This window comes from Cheilinus undulatus, linkage group 11 (genome assembly GCF_018320785.1).
Source record: "Cheilinus undulatus linkage group 11, ASM1832078v1, whole genome shotgun sequence".
NCBI lineage: Eukaryota > Metazoa > Chordata > Actinopteri > Labriformes > Labridae > Cheilinus > Cheilinus undulatus.
This window is the reverse complement of record NC_054875.1, coordinates 30960113-30968882: the sequence shown is the minus strand read 5'-3', so window position 1 is coordinate 30968882 and position 8770 is coordinate 30960113.

The window sequence follows — 8770 nt, the reverse complement described above, 5'->3', positions numbered from 1 at the left end:
TGTGGTCAGCAGGTAAAACCAAAAAAGAGGAGCAATTGTACTGAAATGTGGCATTTATGCCATTTGCCCCCTTTCTTTGACCTCATTTAAAGCCACAGCCTTGTTCTCTGACTCATTTAGGAATTAAAACAAGTCGTGAGTTAAACACGCCTTTAAACGATTGATCAAGTTGTTGTAATCGCTGCAGCACTGGACACAAAACACACGGAGCATACTTGCTGTTTATTGCTGTTGACACTGGAAAGATAACCAATTTTTACCTGTTTACCGTGCTTAATTACAACAACACAAGTAGGCCAAGTGATATTCACGTTACATTGAGTGGCTTGGCTCCACTTGGTTTGACTTGGCACAGCAGCCAAGCAGGGCAGGGGATTTGCTTTTCCATCACAACCAAGCTAGCATCTATTTGAGGGCGCGTCTACAGCTGATGACGCAGCCCTGGACCAGTGGTCTCCAAAGTAGGGGTTGGGAACCCTGGTTGCGAAGTGCTTGCCAAAAATACAAAGAGATGATTTTTAATGATTTAAAGTTGTGTAATTCATCTATTTTTGTAAAACTATCCCTAAAATGAGATGAATTAAAAAATAAACCTGTAGCTATTAAGTGACATTTGTACGTAATTGTCAGCAATGTGTACAAAACCTCCTAAGAATGTAAATTTGTACATGATGCTTTTGGCAACACCATATTTCTTTTACCACCTCCAGAGACGATGGGGGTCCCTGGTCCTGGTCAAACAGCTGCACTTCGGTAAGCATTGTTTTGTGTCTTTGGCTGTTCAAGAGTTAGCCATTGTGTCTTCTTCTTGTTCTATTAGTAATCCGGCAGGTATTTCAAAGTTTGGTACAGTAATGGCTACTTAATCTTGAATTTGGCTCCTCTCGACGCGGAGGAGCAGTGGCTCTACTCCGAGTCTCTCCTGGATGGCCGAGCTTCTCACCCTATCTCTAAGGGAGAGCCCAGACCCCCTGCGGAGGGAACTCATTTCAGCTGCCTGTATCCTTGATCTCGTTCTTTCAGTCACAACCCACAGCTCGTGACCATAGGTGAGGGTAGGAACCCTATTTCAGTAAATTAGGTAAACTCTATGAGCTGCTCCTAATGCTGGAGCAAAACATGCTGATGACTGGGCTCAGATTGAGCTGTTGTCGGTCACATGTCACTCTACAACGGTGGCATCAGTCATGCCTTGTGTGTGCACTGCAATATAATGCATGCATTTAAACTGGTGATGATGGTGCTACAAAAATCCATTCTGCAACAGAAAGATTACCGCTGACTGTTGAATTTACTGCCCACCACTACTGAGCCTTGATGACTGTGGCCCAGTGGACTGGAGACGGGTCTGGCTGCTGACCATATATTTCTGATGAACACTCTCGCAGATCATTCATCTGAGACACTGTATATTTCGGAAAGGAAGTGTCTTAATTTGCCAGTAAAACTTATTTCCAGTTTAAATTCTTTTTAATTTTTAAAAATTTGTATCCATAAACAAAGTCTGGCAGTTACATTCATGCAATAACCACATCACAAACATTACGGACTAAGGAACATTTCATTAAAAAAACAGTAAAAAGTTGGAGGTCTAATCTGGGATTAAATTATTTAGCCTCTAGATCCATGTTAGAAGTCGACACATGAACTGTGTTTGCCTAAGATTAGTTAGCTTTGGCTAAAGCTAACATAGCTACGCTAGTTACGTAATTAATATTACTACATAAGCCTATGCTAGCTTTAGCAACATGAGCTTCAGCAAACGTCGTTTAAACTAACTTAGCAACATAGATAATACAGAATTGTATCTTTGTTTCTCTGCTTTGTAAGCTTGGCTTTAGCTAAGTTCTGTGATCTACGTAGCTTACGCAGCTAACAGAGCTGTAAGCTACATAGATCCTGCATCAGAATGTTTTCATGCAGGTCAAGCTTTTTTCATACCAGGAGAAAGTTTACTCTAACCTTTTACAAGGTTTCATAATCTTAAAAGGCAGGTTTTCGACTTTTAACTTTTGGTGTTCTAACTTTGACCTTAATTCGTATCCTAACCCTAAATGGAAGTTTAATCTGATTTTATTTAGAAAGTTTTAGCACGTATTTGGTTCTGAGACATACAGCATCTCAGATGATCGGTCTGTGAGAGTGGCCACCAGGCTGTCTTGGTAGAGCCGTTCATCTCATAGTTGGAATTGTGGCCTGCAGTGTAGTCTCGGTCTATTCATTTCAGTTTTTATTCAAAATCCTTGCATAAGAGTTTTTACTGGTTTAAGTGAGAATTACTTAACTCAGTTGGATGGAATTTTTGAATGTGATTCAAACACATAAAACTGACAAAAGTGGCCAAATTATTTTTTGAGTGTGTCTGGCTGCTAATTTGACAGGAGCAATGTACAACACAACTTTTGGGTCAGTGTTATTATTATATGCCCTGGTGGTTTTCACTTACAAGCCTAATTCAAGCCATCTAGTATGCTGTTCTACATGCTAATAGTCTGTTATGACAGAGTTAAAATCTCCAAGATATTATTGGATCAGTTTTAAATTGAGATGATCCCCAGTCCTTCTTCACTCAACACTTCTTTTGTCTAACTTACACATATGCTAACATGTCGCATTTATTAAGAAATACTAGAACATGTTAGCATCATTGGTAATTAGCATTGTCACATGAGCATGTTAGCATGTTGACAGCAATCAAAGCAGGGAGCTTTTTGCCTTTTATAAAGTTAAAATTTGTTTCACAACTTATGTGCTTAAAGTTGCTCTCATTTGTTCATAACATCTATTAAGTAAATAAACAATTCTGAAACTTGCAACGAATAATGTTTTCATAAGGATATCTTACAAAAATAGACATTTCACTCCATTTAAAACTAATTAAAATCATAGTGTGTTGATGTCTGTGTATATCATAGGCTTTCTACATTTAATATTTCAAAGTTGCTTAAAAATCAGTGGCCAGTCTTTTAAATCTACAAGAGTTGCAGATGAAGTTAACTGAATGCAAAGATGCTTCTGAGTAATTGTCTTAATCCGGAGCATGAGCCATGCCAAACAGATGGCATAAGCATGTGTTCAGTGCGTCATGTATTACAGGTAAAGTGCTTCTTCCGGAGAATAAAGATGGTGACATTATTTCAAATTGCACAAGATTTTTGTGCTAGAATCAGGAAATAAAGACATGCTGAAGTGATATGTTGCCATGATTAAGTCTATATTCAAATCTCCAAGAAATCAAAGTTTTCCATTTTGCAATGATGTAAAAATACTCTGAAGTAAGATAAAAAAGGAAGAGAGGATTGCTCTGTATTCTATGCTGTGTATTCTTGTAGTAGCCTTTTTCATCAGAGGTGAAAAAGCAACATCTTATCTCATTCTTATAATGCAAAGTGTGTTTTAGAGTAAGCCAGCCCCCTTGAGTTTCAGCGTTTGTTTCTCCCTGCTGAGAACAAAAGTTCTGTCAGCGGGACAACTGCTCTCTGATGCCTGAAGGCCAAATGGCCAGGAAACAGGAAAGTGACTGAAAAAAAAAGTGCAAGTTTGGAAGCTCGCTGTTTGTAACTCTGACAAAAACCGACCTTGAATCTAAAGTAGCTGAGCAAACACTGGGGAGGGAAAGCTTTGACTTAACTTGTAATCAAGTTGTTATAGCAGGCATGCCCATGGTGATAATAGCACACGTAAATTAACCATTATGAAAAGGTTTATATCACAATATGTAACATAAAATTCCTCCTTTAAACGTTGATGGGGCATTGTTGTGTTTGGACATTGTTCTGTAGGCATGTAATCAGGTTATTGACATGTTATGTTACTTTTACACTGGTCCACACAGTCCTAAGATTGGGTAATGCACAACATATGTTCACTTTTTGAACCAACCAGGTTCCACCTTTGTGCCACCAGACTGCTTTGTAACTGAGATTTCATAAGCTGAATAGACCATGTTGCTAAAATGTATGAAATGTGACTACAGTATTTATGGCTCTATGAATGACACTCGTTTTGATAGCAATTACATTTGGAGTATAATAATAATCTTGGTTGGTTTGAATCCTATGCTACCATGCTTGGTAGATGGCTATGCTTAGTACACACACACGATACTAATGTTTGTTAGCAAGAGGTTAGGTAACACTATTTTAGTGGGCCCTTATTACCTAGTAATTTTATAGTTAAAAGTGTAACTATCGAGTAATTTCTCAATAATAAAGTGGTAATTGCCAAGTAATTAGTTGCAATTTTACCAAGTAATAACTCTGTAATATTAAGGAAGAATTTATCTAGTAATAATTTATTAATAATCAAGTAATTCTTTGTAATATTTTGGCAATTTTCTGGTAATTCAGTGATAACCTAACCTAAACCTACCCTAGCCCTTAGACCCAAATACTAACCCAAAAAATTACTTTAATCAAGTGGGCCAAAAGAAAGAGGTTACCTGGGAATTACCAAAAAACTTATATAGAAAATGTCTAAGAAGAAATTTCTTAGAAATTACTTGGTAAAACACGACATACTTACCAGAGAATTTTCACAATGTTACAAGGGTTTGAGATTAGGGTTAGGGTAAAATACCACCTAATTCCCAAAGAAATGCCAAAATGTTTAAAGGAATTACTTGATAATTCAAACAATATTACTAGGTTAAAACTTTGTTAATATTACCGAGTTATTGCTTGGTAAAATTCTTACCAATTAGTAGGTAATAATCACCTTATTCTTGATGAAATTGCTAGATAATTACTACTTATTACTATAAAATTATTAGGTAATTAAGGCTCACTAAAATAAAGTGTTACTAGGATTTAAAATATGATCATTAAGTTACAGTTGCTATAGTTCAATGAAATTACAACAATGAAAGAAAATTGACATGGGTACATCTGAAATACAGTTTCAGTATAGAGTTTTTAAGGTGGGAAAATAAAATGAAGATGGTATAAAAAAAAGACTTAATCACATATAGACAAAGTTTCCAAAAACATCAAGAAATCCTCAGGATGAGCTGAATCTTGAGTCAATACTTGAAATTCTGGTTGAATTCTGTTTATAACTGTTAGATATAAAGTAAGTGCAAGTTGTATATTGATGTCTGGGCCCCTATTTACAAGCTCCCCATAGCTTCTGGGGAGTCCCATTACACAAATGAGTTTTTTATAAATTGGCACGATTTTGTGAATAAACTGATTGATTGGAAATGCAGTCAGCGAAACCTTTAAAATGACCAGTATTATTCACTTGCTTTAGTTATTTATTCTTTTATTTTTGAAGCAAAACAAAGTAAAGACTAAACACTGCAAAGCACAAGTTTGCTATAGAGCTCATACAGTGCTACCAAGGTCAAGATGTGCCATACTCACAGCCACTTTGAAGCATCTACCCACCAAAGTCTACCTGATTGTTTACATTTGAAGAGTTCAGGGCAGAGGTTGTTGTCCTGGATGGATTTAGCCTGTCTTTTGTTAGAGGTCTGTCTAAGGACAGACCTGTCACATGGTAACAGTGTAATCCTGTCTCACATGCAGACACTGTTTGGATCTATCTGCAGAGTTGGCCGTGTTCTCTACTAACAACCTTGTGATTCACCTCAGACAGAGAGCTACATCGCTCTACAAACAAAATAGACCCATGATGGCATTTAAAGTTAAAACAGGATGATTTTGTAGAACTGAAAGCAGAATACATGACTTGTGCTGCAGCAGGAGATGGACAGATTGTTTTTGTGATTTGCATACTTATTAGCAGGATACTCAGCTTTCTTAGAGGGCCCACGGTCTTTGTCAAAGCTGACTAATAAGACCACTGCCCGCTTGCTTGTCTGTGTCCTGGCTGCTAAGACTTCAGGGCAACACGTAAAGCTTAATCCCATATTACCATGGCTATGTTAAGTGTAAGCATCTGACTGTCACACACTTCCAAGAGGAGCCTCCACACCAAGCTGGGAGATAAACAGAATTCCTGCTTGATAAGCTCGAGCCGCAATCAGTGTTTATGAAACTTAAGAGGCATCCTCTGCCGGTTTTGTGCATGACACGATGGTGGAAATGGGGGGAAAGTGACTGGCTGTGGGGAGGCTCTCATTTCGAGACAATCCGATAAAGAGATCTTCTTGGCGGGAACCTATCGTTCAATTTAGTGCATGTGTTGTCTTCACTGTGCCATTTCTTACATAATGCCTGGCTGGGACAGCACAACACTGGCCCAAGTCACAAGTCAGTGTAATGAAATAAAATGTAAACACAGGTTGTCCATGGTGCATTTTAGGGCTGAAAATACAATATTACGTCATAAAGCTTCACCTAATGTATGCCTGAATGTAAAAGTGGGGCATACGATGAGTAGAGGGACTCAGAGAGAAAGCTCTTCAGGTCAGTCTCTGGCTAAGTACGGGCTTACCACTCTCTCTCTCTTTCTCTCTCTCTCTCTCTACTGGTAATCCCTGACTAATAGCAAATTAGGATATTGGCAGTGACAGCAGCAATGAGTAATGTCTTCTGTCGCCTGGGAGTACATATCAATACCCAGAGAAAAGGTCGCTGAAGTGTAGGTTTGTTTCGAAAAGCTCATTGAAACAGATCATGTGGAGTTTACAGTGCTGAAACAGAGGAAGAAATGCAGTCATTGCTGATGTACAGACAATTAATAAATACTTTACTGCTGTTAGAAATATTTAGATCTGTTTTAGGTCATTACAACACAAAACATCCCTGTAAGACTGCACTATACGTTGTGCTTCTAATAATTTAGTTTGTATTCATGACTATTTTTGTATTCAAATTCAACTTCCTTGTTTTTTGCACTCACCTCTCTCCCCAAAACATTTATCGACTTTCTTCTAATCTTAAATTTGAGGCTTTCAACCATGTGAACATGCTTGTGTGAAGGCACTGGATGTTTAAAACTTAAGCAATGCATCAACCTTATACAGGTGCATCTCAAAAGATGAGAATATCATGTATAAGTTCATTTTTACTTCAAAAATTTAAACTCCCCTTCATTCTAGATTAAAAAAAATCCACTATCTAAATATATTAGAATATGGAGGAAAAGTCCAATTTGCAAAGGTTTCCTGAGCCTTCATTCCCTCACACAACTGCAATCATGGGGAGGTCTGCTGACCTGACAAATGTCCAGAATACAATCACTGACACCCTTCACAAGAAGGGTAAGCTACAGAAGGTCACTGCTGAAAGCATGGCTGTTCTTAGAGTGCTGTATTATAGCATATTCATAGAAAGTTGATGGGAAGGGAAAGAAAAGATGCACAAGTAACAGGGATGACCTCGGCCTTGAGAGGGTTGTTAAACAAAGCAGATTCAAGAACTTAGCAGAGCTTCACATGGAGTCTCTTGAGGCTGGAGTCAGTGGATCAAGAGCCACCACACACAGACGAGTCCAGGAGATGGGCTACAAATGGACTACTTTGAGATGCACCTGTATTTGCATTCTGTTGTATTGCAATGTATTCCAAACAACATCTATTTTCCTGCTAATGCAGCAAAGTGATCAATCATCAAAGCTCCTAAACAACAATCGAAAATCTCAACATCTTCTTTTTAAGTGTTGTAAAGAAGAATAAGAGCATAGTTGTCCAAAAATTAGATATACAAGGAAAAGGAGAAAAGACATCACATCCATACAATACAGTATGTCTTACCTACAAACAGCTCTGCATCACCTTTATGTTGGACCACCTGCAGCGATCTCCATCTGTTCCAGGCATACTGAGTCCTGCATGTGAGCCTCATATAAGAGACATCAAGGTTGATGAGATGAGCATGTTAGTTCCTGGAAACACATAAGCACAGATGGTATGAATGACACAGAAGTTCATGTTCAAAAGCTGATCCAAACACTGCCTGAGGTAAATGTCAAAGGAAAAAAGGCAAGAACCTTTGTGAACGTAAAACAGAAATAATCTAGCACTGATTATGAAACAGATTTTGGATAAGAATAGGGCATAAAGCTATCACCAGGACCAGGGAGAATCTTTTTACAATGTAACTAATATCAGATAATAAAAAACCTGTATAGTAAGAAATAAAATATAGCTCCTTTTTTATTGTTTGGAAGATTTCTGACCTTGTAGATTTCAGCATGAGGACACGGAAGTCACAGTGATGTCCAGTGACTCACGCTTTGGCATGAGTCAAGAGCCAAGAGGTTTTACCCTTTACTGCCCTCCCTAAGATTTTTTAAACAGATGGAAATCATCAGGCAAAAAAAAATGTTTTTAAGGGCAGTAGCAGACACATGACTGAAAAATGAGTCATAACATGGGAGGAGAAAAAGATCAAATTGAGCTATCTTATTGTAAATCTTCTGCTTTTACTCCAGTAAAGAAGGCTGTGAATGCACAAAAAAAAATACATGTGAAACCATATAAAGATCCATGATTTTCTACCAAAGCACAAAATTAAATTACTCACACTACTGGGGCTGAAAATAAACTTTTAAAATGGAAAAGAACTGGAGTGAAATTGGGGTGGGGTGACAAGTTTAGAGCCATTATCTGGCTCTGTGATGCTGTATGCAGTGATTTTTTTGTATCTTTTAGTGAGCCAAATTTAACATCTGACCAGGGACTGCAGATGGAAACTAGCTTTTTGGCTAACTCTGGCTAATGTCGATTAATATGAACTGTCCCTGTAACATAAACAAATAAATAAAGTGCTTTGGGTAGGATGCACTGGCTAAAAAGCACTAAATACAGACCACAGCTGAGTATGATAATGTCGCTATGGCATTTTGGGGAAAAAATAAAAAT